Here is a 23,133-nt window from a genome sequence, read left to right as displayed (position 1 = left end):
CTGTCATTAATGTTCTTCCTGGAGAGAGATTGGAGTTTTGTATAGTTGATGTTTTGACTTATGTGAATGTACTGCAGAGGGTTCATATGCCTGCTACAAAGAATGCGTACCATGTAGATTACAGAGGCAAAATATTATGTAAATAGATCAGCAGGTTACTGCTTTTAAAAGAGACATCCTTTTGTTACTTGTCAGACACAAAAGAAGAGGTATGAGGCAATTTTATCTGCACCTATTATTAAAGTTAGTCAAAAAGTTTTTGCTTGTTTAGGGTGCTAAAGGTCTGAGATTCAATACCTCTAAATCTCCAATTCAGTTGTACACAAAGAAAATATGAACCAGCACACCATCAAAATTATTATATATAGTACAATAAGTGAATTCCAACAGAAGTAAGTCCAATCAGCAGGTTCCGTTTAAAATTTCTTTATTCTATATTCTTCTTAAAATCTGCGTAGCCAACGCGTTTCGTCCATACGGACTTCTTCAGGGCTACAAACAATCATAAACATACATGTAAACAATAAGTAAAATATGCAATGTGTAAAACATATCATATTTACAATCCTATTTACAAAAAACAAGTCTATATTACAATGTACGTCACTAAATATAATTTACAAAGCATAAGCAACAAAACATAAACAAATTCTTGAGAACCTGCTGATATATAGAGTATATTCTTGTAGCTAAAGGAATTCCTGTCAGCGATTACAAATTAAAGGATGACGGTATTCCAATCCCATAATTAACTAGAGAGGCTTCCTTGATCTGGTAATGAGGGTATCTAAATATAATTTCTTCTATTGCTTTTGGTGGAATGGGGAATTTTTCTTACCAAAATTGCTTATTTCGGCGCACTCTTCTTGATATATGCCCACAAGTGTAGGAGCAGCATGCGTTCTTTCTGATATGGACCACATTAGTTTTTGATCTAAAAATGCAATGAGTAGTAATATAGTGTCACATATAGAGCTTATTTTCGTTGACTTAGACCTTTAATTACTTGGGCTATTTTTAGGTATCAAGGGAAAACAGGCCATATTGCCTATTCTTATTGTTATTTTCTCAATGTTCAGTCTTATTATTAAAAGGAAACATACCATTTTGAATATCCTTATGCGAGTTTCTCTGTATGATATTTCCCAGTTAGGGGTAGACACAGTATCTATCAAAGAGAGGTTTGGGAGATAATCATTATTTGAGACTTGTACCTCACACAATTCAAGAAAGTGCTCAGGTCCTTTAGAAATGTAGTCCACAAAAGGCTATCAAAATTTCAAGATTGAATTTATCAACAATGGTTTAAATGAAAAAGGTAAACAGGACACATAGGAAAAACTAATGTAGGCTTCAAGTTTACTTAGAGTTTAATTGCATATTAATAGTCAAGAACAAAGGGTTCCCTATTGATAATTCCTATACTATTCTCAATTCTTTGGACCAAATTTAAACTTGGTAATGTATTCTGACTAAAGGAGATAGTGTTCCCTATTGGTACTTACTTCTGGCTTCCCAGTTCCAAGAGCAGTCCTTCCAGGTCTCTGTCCATGTGGTAATGAGACCAGTTTGAGAGTAAGCCTTAAATAGTTCTTCTACATAGCACCTGGTTTCAATTAAATCTCTAAACGAGGTAAATTGAATCTAAAAGAGCGCCGCCATATTGAAAAGGGTTGGAGACCCAGACAAAACAATGTGAGTAGATGCCCGTCTAAAGTCGGGCCATCCATATCAAAGAAAGATTAAAAAAAAGTAAAAAGAAAAACTAAACATTATGCAAGGATGCATCAGGCACACGTCCACATCCTGATATCTACCTCTACTTTGGGCGGCTGTAGTCCGCAATAATACAGAAAAGCACCCCGGAACTCTTCCTATAGCGTAAAGGGAGATGCGGGTGTGTAAAAGATGCGCCATCTTAGAAAGGCCAAACGGTACAAGTAAAGGTTAGTGAATTGAAAAAGCCTAATGGTTATTAAGGATTTCGTAAGTACGCTAAGAATAATGTGAACAAAAACGCCAATCCATAAAGAATGTCAAATATTAAAAGGGCGCGACGTAAATTTGCGCGAGTATCAAAAAATTACGATCTACCTAGGGAAACATTATCCAAATCAGAGAGAAAAGATAGGTCACACGTAAAATAATATTAATCCATAGCGTAGTTATTTATCAGAGCATATTGTACCCAACTATGTCATACTAATGTTGATCATTAAATCGGAGAAGAGCCACGATAGTACGAGACTCCACCTTCGAAACATATCCTATAAAACATGAAGGATGTTGATGAAGAAACGGGCCGCCATATTGGAAAGTCCGAAAAATGTGGGCCCAATGCCATTTGAGCTATATATATATAATGTAATGTTACAGCTAACCATATCATTCCGCTGGTTAAAGCGGTGGTGTTCCACGATAGTAAGAAACTCCACCCAGAAACACATTCTATGAAGCATAAGGGGTGTAAAAATATATAGTCAGGCCGCCATGATGGAGTGTCCAAGAAGTGTGGACCCAGGGTCATTTTGGTAAAAAAGCCTATTAGTAAACACAAAATTAAATCGGTAGTGTTCCACGATAGTAAGAAAGAAACTCCACCCAGAAACACATTCTATGAAACATAGGGGGTGTAGATACAAAGACGGTCCTCCATGATGGGATGTCCAAAAAGTGTGGACCTAGGATCATTCTGGTTGAAAAGAGCCTATTAATAAACACAGAGTTACGTGATTACAAAGTCCAGAAAATAGGTTGTTAAAATTTAGAGTTAGCAACCCTATGTGTTTCAGGGTTTATTAATGGGGCCTATCTCACAATACGCGGTGTTATCACATTGTTTAATATAGCAATTAAAACTAAGACGCAAATGAGAAACCAAATTAGGACCTTATGTAGGAACTGAGTATGACGCGAGGCAGCCGTTTCTAGAGATCATAGGGCTCTATAGAAGATCTAATAGAGGCATATAGTGTCAGTAGTTTAGATGTAAATCTGAATGGAGACATATTAAGTGGTTTAAATGATACGCTAGTAGGTGGTGCTGATGTTAGCTATATTACAATGCAAAAAGTATTCAAAAAGATACAAGCTCATAGACATGTCCAATGTTAATATGTCATATTGAGCTATACATAAATGGAAATCCATAGCATAGTACGAATGGATATTTCATTCAATACACTTGTCCATGCCTGATATGTAGTATCACGTTACTGGGCATGTTGGATTACACACAAACGCCATCCTTATGTTAAGAATAAAACCCATGGATATGATATAATTGCAATCAGTGTTGTAAAACTAGGAATGGCAATCGAAATCTCATATTTAATGCTATTCATGCATAGTGAGTATGCTATAGATGTATATCTAGTTGATAGCATATGAAACGAATCCTTTTGTTACTTGCAGTTTATAACTTAACGTCCTAATACAGAACAGTGAGCTATTAACTTTCATCATAGAACTGCATACACACTGCAAAGTATACATCAGAGCATAGATTAATGTTCCAAATGGGGTTAATTTGGGTAGAAATCGATTCTTATTATTAAAGAAAACTCCCAGCTATGATGTTTCTTTTTCAACTCTGAGTTTGTGCTTCTCCACACCAAGTACTCCTAAAGTATACTACCTACAATTATGGTTGACATGTGACTCCTACACTTTTAGTCCTTTGGCTTATGTAGTATTTCCTATAAGCTGATTTACACACGCATGTTTGATTGTCTCTGTGTAATGTGTGTGATGCAAAGTGCTTTGACATCCTTTACTGGTATGAGTGGCGCTATATAACTATTTCAATGCATCAGAGAGAGTGGTTATGGAGACTTGGTCACTGATAAAGGGTGCTAGTGTGAGAATCAGTTGTGGAGGTAGTCATTGGGGGGCGCCAATTAACATGGTCGCACTGGGTGCCACCAGCGCTAAAGCCGGCCCTGTTGATGTAGGTACTTTTGGTCCGGTTGAGGGTCAGTCTGGCTGCTGCGTCCTGTATCAGTCTGGAGCCTTCTCATGAGTTTGTTGGTGGTGTGTTCCCGTAGTCCAGACAGGTGGTGATGAGGGCCTGCGTCACTGTTTTCCTAATGCTGATAGGGAGCCATTTGAAGATTCTGAGGAGCATGCAGAGAGTGTGGAAGCAAGCTGAGGAGTTGCCGTTGACCAGTCGTTTCACGGAGAGTTCGCTGTCCAGGATGATGCCCGGGTTGCAGGTGTGGTCTCTCGGAGTGGTGGTGGGTCCAAGTTCTGATGGCCAACAGGAGTTGTTCCAGAGGGAGGTGTGGGTGCCGAAAATCAACACTTTGGTTTTGTCTGTGTTGAGCTTCAGACAGTTGTCCTTCATCCAGGCTGAGACGTTCTTCATGCAGTTGTGAAAGTGGGACTTCGTCTTGGTGGGGTCCACTGAGAGCGAGAGGATGAGCTGGGTGTCATCGGCATAGGAGATGATGTTGATGTCATTGGTTCTCATAATGTCTACTAGCGGCGTCATGTAGATGTTGAAGAGGGTGAACTGAGGGATGAACCTTGAGAGAAGCCGCTGATGTTGGGCATGGAATGTGAGGAGAAGGGAGCTAGAGGGATTCTCCGGGTGCACCCCGTGAGGAATGATGCCATCTATCTAAGAGTTGTATTTGATTCAGATCTGGTACAGTTATTTGATGAGTGTGTGGTGGGAGATGGTGTTGAAGGCTAAGGAAAGGTTGAGAAGGATCAGGGTGGCCGATTCTCCTCTGTTGAGTAGGGTGTGGATGTCGTCTGTCGCGCCGATCAGGGCTTTGTCTGTGCTGTGGTTGGCTCTGAAGCCTGATTGGGAGGGGTCAAGCAAGTTGTTTCTCTCCAGGTGTTTAGTGAGTTGGAGGTTGATGGCCTTCTCCCGGACTTTGGCGGGAAATAGGAGCAGCAAGGTGGGCTGTAGGTTTGGCGCTCACTGGGGTCTGAGGCAGTTTCTTGAGGAGGGGTTCTTACCTCCAATTGTTTCCAGGCATTGGAAAAGGTGACAGTGGTGATGGAGGCATTGAGGATGGTGGTGAGCTGGTGGCTGATCTCGTCGCTTCCAAGGCTGAAGAGTTGATGGGAGCATGGGTCGAAGGGTACTCCTGAATGGATGGAGTTCATTAAGGCTATAGTGTTCGGTGTGCTGAGTTGTTCTCATGTGTTGAGCGGGTGGTCGGTAACTGTCATCTTGGGAGTGGGCAGGCTGAGAAGGTCGGTAGGTAGGGCAATGAGGTTTCTGTATATCATGGCTATCTTGTTGTGAAAGTGGTCTGCAAGAGCGTTGCAGAGTTCCTGTGAGGAAGGGATCCGGTTTTCAGTGGCTGATGGGCAGGTGAAATCTCTGACGATGTTGGTTTGTGGTTTGTGGTGGTTCAGAGTGGTCCAGTGAAGGTAAAGTGGATGATGGAATGGTTGGACCAGATGAGTTCAGTGGTGTGGCGGTATCTGACTCTGTTGCTGGATGTGAAGATAGGGTCTAGTGTGTGTCCTGCTCTGTGCATGGGGTCTGAGACCAGCTGTGTGAGGCCGATGTCCATTCATTCCAGGACACTGGGGGAGATGTCTGTGGGGTCATCAAGGTGGAAGTTGAGATATCCCAGTAAGACGTATTGTTTGGATTCGATGGCCAGCGGGATGATGAATTCTGTGATGGTGTCGCCGAGGCCGGTTCGTGGTCCTGGGGCTCTGTATGCGAGGGTGCCTTTGATGGTGGTTTTGTTGTTGGCGTGGAGTTGGAAGTTCAGGTGTTCTACGATCATCATGGTTTTGCCTTCGGTGGTGGTGCAGATGATAGATTCCTTGTGTACAATGGCGATGCCACCTCTGTGTCTGTTGGTGTGATCCCAGTGTTTTATCTTGTAGACGCTGGGTATTGTGGTAGCGATGGCCGAGGCCGATGCAGGGGTGAGACGTGTCTGTAATGAAGGTCATGTTTGAGGCAAGGGTGGAGATGGTGCCCCAGACGTCAGTGGTGTTTTTGCAAAGTGATCTGACATTGATCGGGAGGCATCTGATTGGTTCCGGGGAAGTGACGGGCAGTGGGGAGGGCTGGCTTCTGCGAGGGTGGCCGGGCCAGGAATGGAGGTAAACCAGCATCGGAGGCAGGCAAAAGGCTAACTTGAGGAGCAGCAGGAAGCGACTGGCAGCAGAGGAGCAGCTGGGGATGTTCAAAAGGCAATTTCAAGTACTAACATTTTGGAGGCAGGACCTTACTCTTTCAAGGCTCAGTCTTCTAGAACACATGGCTTCATGAGACAGACTTTCTGTAATATTGAAGCAGCCTGAAAGCATCTGTTTTGTCATGCCTACATTAGCAAAGGACCCACAAGTGGAGTTTTCAATCCTAAAGGTTGCACTAATGCCAGAGGTCATGTCCTTAGGGGAGTCCCTTTGAATAGAAAATACCTAGGATGGCTTCCCGCATAGGACAATAGGACAGCCCTGTAGCATGGGTAGGTGTGGTAAGTCCAAAGTGGGCAGTGCTGTAGGGAAACTTCAAAGGCTTAATCCCCCTAGAGCTAAGGGGGGGAGTGCACAGGGCATCATCTCTTGAGCCATGCCCGGTGTGCCACAAGTAAGCTCAAGGCAAGGAAGCGGGTCCCAAGGGCTGTGAAGGGCGAGTGTTGGGCTCATGTCAGGAGCAGCTCTCATTGTCTATTCGGGCAGAGCAAGAAGGGCCTAAACACCCTGTAGGTATTAGGGTATGACTGTGGTGCCTTCTACCGCTGGCTTCCAAGGTAGCAGACTCTCTTAGAAAGCATTTGCCATATTTTAAGGTTCTGGTAGGGCTGTGACTTGTGCTGCACACTGGTCCGTTTCCTGCAGTCTACCATATTCTTTTTTACTCAGCAGTTTTGTCTCTGTTAGTGTAATCCGTTAGGAATAGTTTTGCTGTTGCTAAATGTCTTTTGAAGTGTTTTTTTTCTAGGTCTGGCGTTCGCCAATACATTTTGTTTTGATTTAGAACTCTACACTATGCATATTAACTGAGACTTTCAGTCAGACATCTTTGTCTCTTTGTCCACTGGTCTGCTACAGTGTCATTCACAGGTTTGCTTCTGCTCATCATAAAATAAAGCTCGGAGCACAGAGTCAGCTCACTTCAACCAATGGATTACCTGACTATGAGAGATGGTATTTTGCTTATGCACAATGTGCACATTCAGAAAGTAAGTTATCCCTTTCAGTATAAGGGACTGCTGTAGCAATGTGTGCGTTTAGATAAAAAAAAAAATACTTTTGGGCTTATAGACAAAGCTTGTTTTCGTACAATATATGCTTTCAATAAAAACCATTCACAAGCAAAATAAGCATTGGCAAAACCAAAAGGTTACCAGACATAGCCAGACTCTTTGGCTTTGCCAAAGCTTGTTTCTTGTGTGTGCTGTATTAGGTTTATATTGTGAAGGAGGAAACTGATTGGCTTTTAATCCCCCAAAATGTACTGATTTTAACAAGAAAGTACTGGACTACCCGAAGATACTGTCACTACTTGTAGTTAGTCAGCAGTGGTTGGGATTTTATTGGGAATTATGTGGGACAGGTTTGGCTGTCCCAAGGTATCTGTTGCTAAGGGAATTGCAGGCATGATTCCATTTTTGGGTAATTCACAATTCAGGAGGATGCTAGTTAGGGGTGGGCGGAATTCACGAAAGTGACTTTCGCAAATTATCGCAAAAATGTTCAAAATCTCCGCAAACACGCGGAAATATCACGAAGATGCAGAAGTTTTTTTCCCACCCGTTCGCGGTATTTTCTGCGTGGTCGCGGCTCGCCAACTTACCCATGCGGTTGCTCGCGGACGCGTCCATCTTGTTTTCACTCTTCTCGCGGTGCATGATCGCGAGAAGAAAGACTTGATCGCGCGACCAATGCCATTATTGCGGGCCCGAACTGTCGCGAGATAGCGCAAATGGCTACCAACAATCCAACATCTCGTAGAGAATGCGACCGGATCGGGAAAACTTATCGGCGAACGCGGGGATTCAGGTAAGGCGATCGCGCGCGAGAATGTATTATTTTACAGCGCGGGCAAAAAACAAATTATCGCTAAGCTGCGGAATGCGGAAATTTTGACATTTTCGCGCTCTCCGCGGAACGCGAAAATGTCAAATTATCGCAATTTCCGCGAGCGGAACGGAAATTTAGCCCAGGCCTAATGCTAGTGACGCTCCTCACCAATTTAAGAATGATAAACGTTTGGTGATGATTTGCTACCTCAGCCCTAAATCTGTGGATTTTACATTACTGCTTGCCTTAAGATCAGGCCAGACACACCCCTTAGGATACTGCAAGTCATCACTCAATATGGCCACAGAAATAATGACAAGTGCCTTTAAACCCATGGTAGGGTAGATTATGTTACGCATTACATTAATGTTCTGCTTGGTATTGTCTGGCCCTTTAATCTGGTGCTTACATGATAACACTGTACAATGAATACATGAGAGCATGCTGTACTTTAGGATTTTGCAGTGCCTGAAATGTAAATTTAGAGATACAGGTACTCATTTTCTAGAGTACCTGTTTGCTACTGAGAAGTGCTGGTTCTTTCCAATTTAAAGTATTTGCACTCTATTTGGACGTTCTGGTGCTCTCCTGTTAAAAGTATAGAACTCTGCTGAGAAGTGCCAGTACTCTCTGTTTACAAGTAATAGAATCTTCAGAGATGTGAAGTGACTCTGCCATTAAAACTATTGAACTGTGCTTAAAAGTGCTGGGTCTCTTCCACTGAAAGTATTCAACTCTGCCCAGAAGAGCTGCTGCTTTCCCGTTAAAAGTGATGTACTCTGCTGAGTAGTGCTAGTATTCTCCCAATAAACGTGTTGAACTCTGCTGAGAGTATTGGTACTCTGAATTAAACTTTACTGAGCAGTGCTACTACTCTCCCATAAGAAATATTGAATTTTATCGTGAAGTGCTGGTGCTCGCCCATCAAAATTATTGAACTCTACTGAGAAATGCTGGTGTCCTCCCATTAAAAGGATTCAGCTCTGATTAAAAGTGCTGGTTCTCTCCCATTGAAAGTATTGAACTCTGATGAGTGGAGCAGGTGCTCTCCTGTTAAAATTGATGTACTCTGCTGAAAAGTGCTGGTATTCTCCCATTAAACACATTTAACTCTGCTGAGAAGTGTTGGTACTCTGCTGTTAAAAGTATTGAATTCTGCTGAGAAGTGTTGATCTCTGCTCCTAAGAGTATTGAACTTTACAGAGATGTGATGGTGTCCTCCCATTAAAAATACTGAACTCTGCTAAAAAGTAATGGTACTCTCCTGTGAAAGTATTGAACTCTACTGAGAAGTGCTGGTACTCTCTCATTGAAAGTATTGAACTCTACTGAGAAGTGCTGGTACTCTCCCATTGAAAGTGTTGAAATCTACTGAGTGCTGGTACTCTCTCAATGAAAGTATTGAACACTACTGAAATGTGATGGTACTCTCTCATTGAAAGTATTGCACTTTACTGAGAAGTGCTGGTACTCTCTCATTGAAAGTATTGAACTCTACTGAGAAGTGCTGCTACTCTCCCATTGTAAGTATTGAACTCTGCTGAGAAGTGCTGGTACTGTCCCATTGAAGTATTGAACTTTGATGAGTAGAGCTGGTGCTTTCCTGTTAAAAGTGATGTACTCTTCTGAGAAGTGCTAGTATTCTCCCATTAAACACATTCAACTCTGCTGAGAAGTGTTGGTACTCTGCTACTAAAAGTATCTAACTATACTAAGAAGTGCTACTACTCTTCCATTAAAACTAATGTACTCTGCTGAGAAGTGTTGGTACTGTCTTGTTGAAAGAATTGAACTCTACTGAGGAGAGCTACTACTCTCCCATTAAAAGTATTGCACTGTACTGAGAAGTGCTGGTGCTCTTCCGTTAAAAGTATTGAACTCGCTAAGAAATGTTGGTACTCTGCTCTTAAGAGTATTGAACTCTACTGAGAAGTGCTGGTGTCCCCCCATTAAAAGTACTGAACTCTGCTAAAAAGTGCTGGTACTCTCCTGTGAAAGTATTGAACTCTACTGAGAAGTGCTGGTACTCTTCAATGAAAGTATTGAACTCTGCTAAGAAGTGATGGCTCTAACCCAATGAAAGTACCAAACTCTGCTGAAAAGTGCTGGGTCTCTCCCATTGAAAGTATTGAACTCTGCTGAGTAGAGCTGGTGCTTTCCTGTTAAAAGTATTGTGCTCTGCTGAGAATGCTAGTATTCTCCCATTAAACACATTAAACTCTGCTGAGAAGTGTTGGTACTCTGCTGCTAAAAGTATTGAACTATGCTGAGAAGTGCTACTACTCTCCCATTAAAACTACTGAACTCTGCTGACAAATGTTGGTACTGTCTTCTTGAAAGAATTGAACTCTACTGAGAAGTGCTACTACTCTTCCATTAAAAGTATTGAACTGTACTGAGACGTGCTGGTGCTCTCCCGTTAAAAGTAATGAACTCTCTAAGAAGTGTTGGTACTCTGCTCTTAAGAGTATTGAACTCTACTGAGAAGTGCTGGTGTCCTCCCATTAAAAGTACTGAACTCTGCTAAAAAAAAAAGTTCTGGTACTCTCCTGTGAAAGTATTGAACTCTACTGAGAAGTGCTGGTACTCTCCTGTGAAAGTAATGAACTCTACTGAGAAGTGCTGGTACTCTCTCTTTGAAAGTATTGAACTCTACTGAGAAGTGCTGGTACTCTCTCATTGACAGTATTGAACTCTACTGAGAAGTGCTGGTACTCTCACATTGAAAGTATTGAACTCTACTGAGAAGTGCTGGTACTCTCTCATTGAAAGTATTGCACTTTACTGAGAAGTGCTGGTACTCTCCCATTGAACGCATTAAACTCTGCTGAGAAGTGTTGGTACTCTGCTGCTAAAAGTATTGAACTATGCTGAGAAGTGCTACTACTGTCCCATTAAAACTACTGAACTCTGCTGAGAAATGTTGGTACTGTCTTCTTGAAAGAATTGAACTCTACTGAGAAGCGCTACTACTCTCCCATTAAAACTATTGAACTGTACAGAGAAGTGCTGGTGCTTTCCCGTTAAAAGTAATGAACTCTCTAAGAAGTGTTGGTACTCTGCTCTTAAGAGTATTGAACTCTACTGCGAAGTGCTGGTGACCCATTAAAAGTACTGAACTCTGCTAAGAAGTGATGGTTCTGACCCAATGAAAGTACCAAACTCTGCTGAGAAGTGCTGGTACTCTCCTGTGAATGTATTGAACTCTACTGAGAAGTGCTGGTACTCTCCTATGAACGTATTAAACTCTACTGAGAAGTGCTGGTGTCCTCCCATTAAAAGTATTGAACTCTGCTAAGTAGTGATGGCTCAGACCCAATGAAAGTACCGAACTCTGCTGAGAAGTGCTGGAACTCTCCTGTGAAAGTATTGAGCTCTACTGAGAAGTGCTGGTACTCTCCTGTGAAAGTATTGAACTCTACTGAGAAGTGCTGGTGTCCTCCCATTAAAAGTACTGAACTCTGCTAAAAAGTGCTGGTACTCTCTTGTGAAAGTATTGAACTCTACTGAGAAGTGCTGGAACTCTCCTGTGAAAGTAAGGAACTCTATTAAAAAGTGATGGCACTGACCCAATTAAAGTACCGAACTCTGCTGAGAAGAGCTACTACTGTCCCATTAAAACTACTGAACTCTGCTGAGAAATGTTGGTACTGTCTTCTTGAGAGTACTGAAATCTGCTGAGGAGTTCTGGTGCTCTTCTGTGAAAGTATTGAACTCTGCTGAGAAGTGTTGCTTCTCCATTTAAAATTAGAGACATGCAGGTGCACAGAAATGCCTGACAGTACCTGTCCATTTAAAGGCCTGGGATGTTACAGATATTGCTGCCTCTGCTTGAGCCAGAAGATCTGTCTCTCCAAAGCAGATAAGAAAAGCACCCCGCAGAGATCCAAACTTAATGTTATTAGCTGCTAAAGCTCTGCAATACGAATGCAATCTAAAACAGATCCTGTTTGAAGAACACCAATCGCTGTCCACTTTCACTTTGAAGAACAAACCACCCGCAGCAGCCTTTGAAGGGCTCTGCTGCCAGCTCTTACAAGTCTGTTTATGGAGACAGGTTGTTCCCCCGGGGCACCGCAGTGGTATCTGAACCGTCCTCTTCTCATAACAGCTCAGGGAAGCCTCTAAATGGACAGCACATATCTTAGAAAGTAGCTAACGGCGACTGGGTCCCCAGCGAGCCTCTTCCGTGCCGGAGAGTGCGCTGACTACTGAAGGCAGCAGTAACTCAAGGAGACGGCTGTCAGTCGAGATGCCTCCAGCCGCGAAACATGAAAGTGGACCTCAGAGAAGCGCAGAAGGATGAAGCGCCCTCCTCACTCCTGCCAAGGGCTGGCCACACAGTACTTCCCTCTGATGTGTCTGCACGCTTGAAGTGCCGGGGGGATCTTGGGAAAGGTCACCCTGTGGGTCAACGTTCTCTGGTCACCTTCCAACATGGCGCCCATCCTTCATCTCCCGCGTGAATCTCAATCACCAACGTTCCACTCAAAAGGCAGTGCAGGCTTGCATTCTGCATGAAGGACAGACAGAAGAGATACCAAATATTCAACTTAAAATCTGATTACTATTCATCAGTAAGCAATGGCACACAGGGAAACAGCGCTAGCATGCACTTGTGCAGCCACTGATCTCCCAAATGTCTTGCGCTTCCAGGGCGACATTCATTCAGTATGTGGTCCTGATGTACATCGACACAATGCCAGCTTAAGGAAAGTGCAAGGCAGGTGAGGAGGTGAGGGTTCAACGTAAAAGCTCGGAATTGCAGACAAACGGGAATATGTACAAAGAAGGGGCGGGGTGAGGCGTTAGCCGTCATAGCTTAACGCGTCACTCCCCCACTTCACCATAATTACAAGGATATGGTGCAGCCTTTCGAATCCCCCTGCGCTGGTGCTACACTTAGCAGTGTCGCGCCAATGCAGGCAACCATGCACCATAGTGCAGGGGTGTCTGCGTGCAGGGAATGATTGTTTATGTGCAGGAAGGTCCCCCTTCGTGCACATAAGCAATCTTTAAATGCTGTGTTGTCACTTCTATGTGTGCTGTTTAATGCAGCACACATGGAAGTTACAAAATGTCATTTTTTCTAAGGATTGTTTATGTGCAGGAAGGGTCACCTATCTACACATAAACAATCCCGGGCATTTTGCTTTTTCCATTTGTGCTGCACAAGGCAGCACACATGGAAACATCGAAAACAAAGAGAAATAAAGCATTTCTCCTCGTTTTGCCAAGTTAAGACCAGGTTTTCCCTGGTCAAATTTTGGCACTGCCTCCTATTTACGCTGCCCTTGTAAATAGGGGGCAGTGTCAATATCAATGTGTGTTCTGGTGGAATGCCCACCGCAACACCCACTGACCACCCCTTTCACACTAAACACAGGGGCATATTCTCAAGCCCCTATCGCCACGGGAACGTTACTTTTTTTGACGTTCCTGTGACGATAAGGCCAGAGCCCTATTCCCAAGGCAGCGTTAACCCACTTAAAGCCACGTTAAGTGGCTTAACGCTGCCTTGAGAATAGGGCCCATTTAACCCTAAACTTAGCGTGAAAGGGGGCGTGCAGTGGGTGTTGCGGTGGGCGAACCACCGCAACACCCATTGAGTTTGACGCTACCGCCTATTATCAAAAGCGGCGTAGGCAGCGCCAAACTTAGGACCTAGGAAAATCAGGTCTTAAGGTGGCTAAATGAAGATAAAAGCTTTATTTCTCCTCGTTTTTGCTTTTTCCATATGTGCTGCATGTAGCAGCACACATGGAAAAAGCAAACTGGCATTTACGGTTTGTTAATGTACAGGAAGGGACACCTTCCTGTGTATTAACAAACCTCCCTGCTCGCAGACACCCTTGCGCTCTGGTGCAGGGGTGCCTGTTTAGGTGTTAAGTCGTGAGACTTAGCGCCGTTGATGGGGGAAACGCCAGGCCGCACCACATTCTTGTGAATTGTGTGCAGCCTGGCGTTTTCGAAGTGTCGGTGAGAGGCGTTAAGCCGAGGAGGCTAACGCCTCTCACCGCCACTTCTTTGTGAATATCCCCCACAGTGTGAAAGGGTGCCTTATTTAGAAAGCCCCTATCGCCACGGAAACATCACAAAAAGTGACGTTGTCGTGGCTATAGGGGCTTGTACATATGCCATAAAGTATTGAAATCACATTTATGGCTCTGAAATACCCGCGAGTCAACAAGTATCTCCCTACAAAAATACCCAAGAAATAAATCAATAGGTGAATAATTAAACTGCATAAGTTGCTGGGTCTAATTTAAGACTCTGTTTCACTCCAATAGAAATGTATTTAAGCCTGCAAGGGTTCAGCAACAACCACTCAACAATCTAGTAAGAATACTGGTACACAGGTGCTCATGGGCTTTTTTGTTTACCCGAAATTCCCAGGGTTTCTCAAACTCTACCTTGAAATGGCTCAGTTTTCCTTCAGCAAATCATGGGGTGCATTGCTGTGACCCTGCTTGCACCATTTACAACAGTGTTGATCTGTGAATGGTTTCTATTGATACCACCACTGACATCATATGCTTGAAAAACACACAAAACCATTATTTAAATATGAGCACTATTTTTCATAAATAAACAACCTAACAGTCTACAGTTGGATTGGAAGAGGGGTTTGGGGGCTCCAAAATTATTAAGAGCATTGTTCGCTCAGTATGCACACATATATAGCTCTGCATTGTTCACTATTGTACTCTTGTCCCCTCTCCCCCTCAGATGAATGTACTCTAGATAAGTGTCAAGTTAGTGCTAACTTGCAGATGAGTGGAAACACATAAAAGTCTGTATGTTTAAAATGTACTATATATAAATAATTTTCCTTGTATTAAACAATGATAGAACGCCCACTCGGGATGCAGGCCAAGGAAACCCTCCATCATGTATCCTACTAGAGAAAGAATCACAAAGCTGGCTGGGAGGTTCTGCTCTTTAAAGTTTTTAACAATGTGCCACTTTTGCAGCGGGAGAAATAGAACTAGACATAACCAAGGTGCTTTTAGAAGAAAGGGCCTTACGAGAGGTGGGTGATCAACTTCGATCCGCTGGAGGAATATTGGCCACTCCACGCTCTGCTTGGAGCACAGAGTTCCAGAAAAACTCCGCCAACCACCACTCGGCAGATTATTTTCTTACGCGTGGCTCGCCAGCGTTAAGTTGGTGAGCATGAGTGAGAAAGATATCTAGAAAGCCTCCAGGCAAAATTTCTCAATGCGGGCAGTTGCGGCAGGTCTCAACCGTACGCATTGAGAAAACTTCCGCTCGAATAAAAAATCACTCGAGCTCGAGAAAGATGTAGCACTCTGGCACACCACGTGGTGCCCGGGATCTAAAAATCAGTGCAAGTAGTGTGAGTTGTCGAATTTTGCCCCTCGTAAAAACTCTGTGGAATCTTGCAGAGTTTTTTTTGTACCTTCACGGAGTTCCACACACCCCTAGCCCTTACCCTTATAGGACGAAGACTAGATGATTGACATGGAGACCGTCTTCTGATATCAGTCAGCCTGCTCCCTATGACAAGGGAGTTTGCAAAGTGAGTTGGGGACAAAAGAAGTCAAAAAGAGGTTTGTTCACACATGTCTCCCACAATGGAAAGAAGCAGAGGCACAAGGAAGGGATCCTGAAGGAGGATAATCCAAAGCTAAAACCCTCTCTAAATTAAAAGGAAAAATATGAGGTATGACAGCAACAATAAGTAAGAGGAAACCAAGCAAGATAACACCCAAAAAAATAGAGGAGACATTTGAAAAATAGGAAAGTGTACTAATAAGCGGGCTTAGTCTGTGACAGGGACAGAGCATTTTTAATGCTGCCAGCTCTTACTTTGGTGACCCAAAAATGCAAGTCTGCCATCTGATTGATTTCGGATAGTCTGACTTCGTTTAGCAGCTGTATTAGTTTGATTGCATGACTAACCTCCAGCTACAAGGTGTTGTTGCTTCCAAAAACCACATCTAGGGCAAAAGCAAGCATCAGCAACCAAAAAACGCATCATACTTGGACAAGTTCAACTTGCAGATCCACTTAAGGTCCTCCTGGTCCACCCAAGAGATGACCCTGCAACAGGGATGCATATCAGTGATGAAGAATTTTTAGCCGAAGGTAGGCAGAGAAGAATGCAACACAGGCTGTGCCATAACTGTGGAGAGCACGTCATCCACCTACTGCTTCTCAAGAAAATAGCAGATCCAGGTCCATCCAGTAGCTGCTGGTGGGGAAAATGGCAGGGGTGGGGGGGGTGTCGAAAGGTGGGGGGTTAGGATATAAATAAAAAATAAACATACTTGATGGTCGCCATCGCAGTTGCCATCACCAGCCATCGCCTCCCCTCAGCAGGAACAAGAAGCACCCAGGCTGCCAGACCCTCCTGGCCAATCATGACACTGCTGATTAGAGCGTTGTGATTGGTCTGAGTGCCGTAGTTCGACACTCAGAGAGGGAGTGGAAGCCTGGGCATGTTTTCCACGCAGGCTGTAATGCAGCCAGGTGGAGAACATGCAAAGTGCGCATGACTGTTTGGCAGGCCCGAGACGGCCGGCCAAACAGTCATGTGCACTTTAGGTACAACATCCGCCACTCCTCCCCCTGTGACGTAGGGACCCCAGCCCCGCCCAGCTCTACTTGGTGGAAACTCCAATACAAAAAAAGAAATTATAATAACGCTCCGTTATTTTCATTTTATTTTCTCCTTTACACTGGAGGGACGACACTCCTCCGCCTTAGCAGAGGAGCCGCCGCTGGGTGCAGGAAATCCTTTCTGCCTTCAATAGCTCTGTTTGCCACTTGAATACGGGCACCTGACTCAGACAGCCCTGGGAAATCAACCTGGTTATTGCCTGACCGCCCAGCTCTTGGATTCCCCCGCTTATAGACCTTCCTCTCGTCTGAAGACCCTGGGACAATAAGGGTCCTCTCCACAGTGATAATATATGGTCCAGGCCATCCATGCTAGATCTTGAGTGAAACCAGTCACTACTCCTCTGTTAACTCAATGAATGCAAACTCGCACACTACCGTGGGAAAGGAAGGCCCACCCACGTCATACAAAAACACTCCCTAAATAGCTAAATATTAAATACACCCATTATCAGTGGAGCTCTTGAAATAATCCTATCTTTCAAGATCTATCACAATATTCAGAAGCATTAATACTCTGCAATTCACATGGATATCTCATCAAGACAACAAGACCTTTTGCAGCCTGATGAGGTCAGAGTGAGGTCACAGGGTTCAGCGGTATCTGGTTTAGTCATTTGAACAAAATGGCGCATTCTTTGTGCATAATGGAAATGGCTTTGACCAATATATGGATGAAGTCCCGGAGTGATAGACCTGTTGAAAGCCCCTGCAGTCCCTGAGTGCTACCTTGGCAAGCAAAGGGAACTCGCCATTGGACCAAGGAATCAGGGGGGAAGAATCGAAGAGAAAAATGCTGGAGTGACGTTCGCACTCCCTCCAGATGTGTCTGTTTCAATGGACCGCACCACTCTGCTGGATATTATGGAATGGTTCGATCTACACCTTCTTGAAAACAGAGGGGAGATGATAAGTAAGGAATCTGGCCAGCAAGCAAACTACACAGCACAGATGGAATTATGCTTATTAGTTCTAGCAGCCGGAAGTGCAGATACGAGCCCTAAGCATAATGACAACATAGAGGGAATCCCAGGAGGCTGCAGCAACAACACAAGCAGGGCTCGATAGAAAATGGGATAAGACAGCACAACACAAGGCAAGACAAAACAGGAGCAAACCGGGAAACTGAGGCAACGAAAAGAGAACGAAAACAACAAAAGTAGGGGGAACCCCAAAACGGGAGCAATCTAGTATGTGAACGAAAGGTTAATGCTACCTGCCGCAGCTCCTCTATTAGGGCAGAGGAGCACCTCCCCACTGCTAAAAAACACTGCAAAGTGGAAAAACAAAACGTCAATAAAATGTATTTATGACCATTTTATTTTTCCCTGCTCCTGAGCCAAGAATGAGGTTGGGTTGGGGCCACTGCTGCTGATTGGCAGCAGAGGAGGAGTGGTGCACACTCCAGTTTAAAGTGTGCATGTCACTATGGCTGACTGTCTTGCGACGGCCAGTCTGACATGTGCATTTTTAAACCTCTCCAACCCAAGCTGTCTTATACAGCTGGGGGGAGAGCAGCACAGGCCACTAGTGCCTAAGGGAGTGTCGAGCCAGACCGCTCCAACCAATCCCGGGGCTTCTCTCATGCTGCTTAATATTATCAGCAGCATGAGAGAACCGTCTGGAGCGGTTAAGGATGTTGGCTCTGAAACCAGTGCTCCTCAACTGAAGAACACCGAGAAGTACCGCAGGAGAAGAGCCAGTAGGTAAGTACATATTTTATTTTTAATTTTATGACCCACTGACAGGCACAGTGAGAAACTCTCACAGCCTTTAGCCGCAACCCCAGAGCTCTCAGTCGTGGTCCGTTATAATCACTGTTTATAATGAGCCATGATTGAGAGCTTTGGCATTGACCCCAAAGGCATTCTCGCTGTCTCACAGTGCCTGACAGTGGGTCAAAACGATGTATTGCCTGCCTCACCACTTGTGCATTTCACCAGATGCCAATGAATGCTACTATGTGGCACATTGATGGGAGAAGACTTACTGTCTAAACATGCCTAAATGGAGCTCCACCTCTCTTGACCTGGAAGTGACCCAAAACCAGGAAGTCAGTAACTACTGCTGCAGTTAATTTAGTGGTCTAGTGTCCAAGCTCTTCATAACTTCCACTGGACCGTTTGCCAGCATCCTCAGCCTTTATGCGCCTTCCCTTGGCCGTGAATGCTCACAATGTTAGGTTTGAATCTGTTTATTGGTATACAGTGAAGTACCACCTACATTTAAAAGCCGGTGGACAAAAGAAGTTAGGCGGTGTATATGTTGTTATAACTAAAAACATGAATCAGGCTCCTCTCCCAAACTGTGCCGTCAACCTCCCCCAACCCCCCACCCCCAATCTTCTCCACCCGCACCGCTCCCAAGGATCTTAGTCTCCAAAGCATGCATGTCCCAGACTCAGTAGGCCCCTCGGTAAGCCTTGCTCATGTCCCCTGTACCTGTCACTGCTCATGAGCGGTGACTGGCCCAGATAAGTGACGGCGTCAGTAGCTGTGAGGTGAAGTACCCTCAGTTCTCTGTATTTTTGTTTGAGAAAGTTGATGCATGGTCCTGGCATCTTCTGGGAGAGAGCCTCTTTTGCCTCCGATGCTGCAGAGATGTTCTACCATCTGCAGTAGGTTCCAGAGCCAGTGTAGCCAAGCCCCATAGTCTGGTATTGCGTCTTTGTCCCATAACATTAAGACGGCCTGTCTAGCGGCTACCAGAGCCAGTGCCATCGCTCTCCCCTGGTGCAAGTGCATGGGGAATGTGAGTGTGTTGGGAAGTTCCAGCAGAGTGAAGGCTGGATATGGAGGAATGTCTCTGTGTAAGATGCTGTTGACTCTGTCAAGGACCGCTGACCAATACAGCTGTAATTTTGGGCATTTCCATAGGAGGAGTGTGTGTGAGGGTGGCAGGTTATCTGCAGCCCTCCAGCATTCTGGGGTATTCGTAGGACACCATTTTTGGACTCGGGCAGGAGTGTAGTACCAATAGGGTGTAACATTTATCATGGTTTCGCTTCCCATGGCATTGGCCACCGTTACGTGTGTGTGTTGGACTATCTCCCCCATTCCTTTTCTGTAAGAGTGCATTGTAACTCCTTTTCCCATAATTTCTGTTCCATTGTTTGTGGGGTCGCCATTATAAGCAGCTTGTATAGGTCAGAGGCCAAGTGCTTAACATGGGATTTGGTGAATATCCATTTCTCGAATGGGATCAGCGGGTGGGCCATGGGACCTCTTATTTCTGGCTGGGTCACCCATTGCAGATAGTGCATGTGTTTCCTCTCTGGTAGGCCGTAAACCCTCCGTAATTGTTAGAAGGGCTGTAAGCCATTCCGATTGTACATGTCTCCTATGTGTTTTCAGTTTGCTAGCTGCCAAGTTAGGAAGTCACTGCCCACTCGGGCTGGCGAGAAGCCAGAATTGTTTATTATTGGGGTCATCGGGGAGGGCATAGATATCAGGTCCCACATAGTAGCAACATGATCCCAAGTGATTGGAGTGGCCCGCAGTACCGGGTAGCTAGCTAAATGTTCCCCATGGTCTGTGTTTCTTGGGCAGCCAGGGGACTTTCCACACATGGATGCCGATGACTGATTGGTCCATAAAAAAACATTGCTCCTGGGAGGTTGGGCGGTGCCACTTTACCAGGTAGTGCAGCTGAGAGGATATATAGTAGATGTTGAGGCATGGGACTCCTGGTCCTCTCTACCACATGTAGGGCACACTGTTGCTACTTCGGCATTTGAGCTTTCTACCCCCTCCAAACAAATCCCTCTAGCAGTCGTTGCATTTTGGGGAACGTACCACAGGGGGGCTGTAAGGGAATTCCTTCCATAACATATACTATTTTCGGTAACAGGTTTATCGTGACCGCTGCAATCCAGCCCACATGTGACAACCCCTTTATCTCCTGAGCTGTTGTGTTCCCCTCCGTATGGCTATAGGATTCAAGATCATACCATTAATGCATACCTGGGCGTCTGGGGGATCATAGCTGCTGGGCACCCACCTCTGGAATTTAGGGCCCACTCTGTTTCTACCAAGTACCTCTTCTAGAAAGGACCATTGAACTCTAGTTATTGTTTTCTCCATGCTTTTTGATAAGAGAAAGGCTGGTGTTTTGGCACATTAATCTTTGTCCATGAGGTGGAAGATACGTTTTGTGTTAGCCACGCAGCTCCTCTCGGGGAATAAACGCTGTCTGATCAGGGTCTATTAGGTCCTGCATATAAGGGGCTAGGTGCCGGGCCAGGATGCCCGTAATGATCATAGTGTCGAGATTGAAGAGTAAGATAGGGCAATACAAGGATCATGCAGTGGGGTCTTTTCCTGGTTTGGGTATGACTGTGATTAAGGCTGACTGCCATTAATTATACAGTTTGTCCAATATGGGTGTCAGGTGTGCACTGAAAGTCTTATAGAAGGCTCCTGTGAACTCATCGGGCCCGGTGCTTTACCAAGTCGCAGTTTGGAAATGTTCATGATGACCTACTCTATTGCTATGTCCCCTTCTACTGTAGCTGATTGTATTGTCATAAGTGTTGACAGTGGTGTCTCGTCTAGGTATGTCTGCATGACATTCATAGTGGAGGAGTCTACAGTGCATAGCATGGCATAGTATGTGCAGAAAGCCTCTGATATCTCCTTTGGTGTGTACACCATGTCCCTTGTGTGAGTGGTAAGATGAGTACCGTTGTTCTTCTGCAGTTTTGCCCTCAGACAGCATACTAACAGTTTGCCTGCTTTGGCCCCTTCAGTGTAGTATCTATGTTTGGTGTGCAGCAGTGCATATTCTGTTGCGTCACAGCCTAAGGCCTTGAGTCGTTGTCTGGCCACCTTGAGCTGGTGCCAGATTTTCCAGGAGCCCGAACTCTTGAGACATGAGTTTGCACACCTCCCCTTCCAGCTCCCTGTGTTTTGCCCTTCTGTCTGTGTTGATCTTGGCAGCTATAGCTATGAGTTCCTCCCATAAGACAGACGTAAGGGCATCCAAAAACATGGCTATTTAAGAGACTGACCCTTTATTCTCAACCAGGTAGGAGTGCTAAAGTGCTTCTGCTCCCTCCCTAACAAATGGTAACATGAATTCATCCCCAATTGGCATATTCACTTTACTTATAAGTGCCGGGACACTCTTGAGTAGCCATGCGCTGTATAATTCCCTTCATTCATTCATTTATTTATTCATTCATTCATTCATGTCCCTAGTAAAGAGGTAGTACATGTACCAAGGGCCTGTAAATGAAATGCTACTAGTGGGCCTGCAGCACTGATTGTGCCACCCATTTATGTAGCTCTTTAAACATGTCTCAAGGCAGCCATTGCAGCCTATGTGTGCAGTTTATATTGCCACTTCGACCTGGAAAAATAAACGTTCAGCCAGGTCCAAACCTTCCTTTTTAAATACATATAGGCCACCTCTTAAGAAGGCCTTGGACAGATCAGAGGGTAGGGTGCAATCTATTTAAAAAGTAGGATATGTGCTTTTAAGTTTTAGATGTCCAGGTTGTGAAAAACTCTTAAATTCGTTTTTCACTATAGCAAGGCCTACCTCTCTCATAGGGTAATACTGGAGTTGCCTTGTTGCATTCTATAAGTGAAATTTCCAAATGGGAATAGGTCAACAGTTTATGTTTGGTGTCTCTGGGATCCTTACTTATGGAGAGGTCAGATTTTAAATTGCAATTCTTAAAATGCTGTTTTTAGAAAGTCAGCATGTTCCTGCATTAGCCATTTAGTGCCTGCAGCCTGCCTCTGGTAACATGACTGGGTGTAGCTGACATTTGGGCTTTGTGCATTCTTCCTAGACAGCCCTAGACAATAGAGGGCTTAGGTGTGCCTGAATGAAGCGTTACTTGCAGGATGGGAGGGAGGAGCTAGGCACAGCCCCACTAACACCAGAATAGGTTTTATCCTGCCTTCACACAAAGGGCAGAATACCCCCTGCAGTTAGTCTGGAACCAGGACAAGGAAGGTAGGATACCTGGGGACTTCAAAGGGATCTAGAACCTTCTCCCCCAATTCAAAAGCACAACTGGGTATATCACTGGACCTCAGACACCAACTCTTCAATACAATTCTGAATCACTGAATACTCCTTCAGTAAGGAGGACTGCCACTCTGCTGAAGGACTGCCACTCAGCTGAACTGCACTCTAATGGACTGCTGCTTTGCTGTGCTGCTGCTTTGCTGTGCTAACCTGCTGCCCACTGTCCTCCTGCCTGGGTGAGAAGAACTGGACCTACATCTCTTGAACCCAGAACCCCAGAGTGACTCCAAGGTCTAGTTGACTGGCCTCCTGACTTGAGCTTCACGAACAGAAGACTCCAACAACCTTGCACCTGCACCTGCACTCTGCCATCTGTGAGTCTGTCCTGCCAAGTGGTGCCACCCCAGTCGTGGACCATTGGAAGTGGGCTTACGGTGCTTTGCCAGCCTCTGTGGATCCTGCGGAACCCATGCACCTCCTCTGCTGCACCGTGCAACTCGA

Source organism: Triturus cristatus, chromosome 5_2 (assembly GCF_964204655.1).
Source record: "Triturus cristatus chromosome 5_2, aTriCri1.1, whole genome shotgun sequence".
NCBI classification, from domain to species: domain Eukaryota; kingdom Metazoa; phylum Chordata; class Amphibia; order Caudata; family Salamandridae; genus Triturus; species Triturus cristatus.
The sequence above is the reverse complement of the archived record's forward strand: the minus strand, read 5'-3'. Positions refer to the sequence as shown.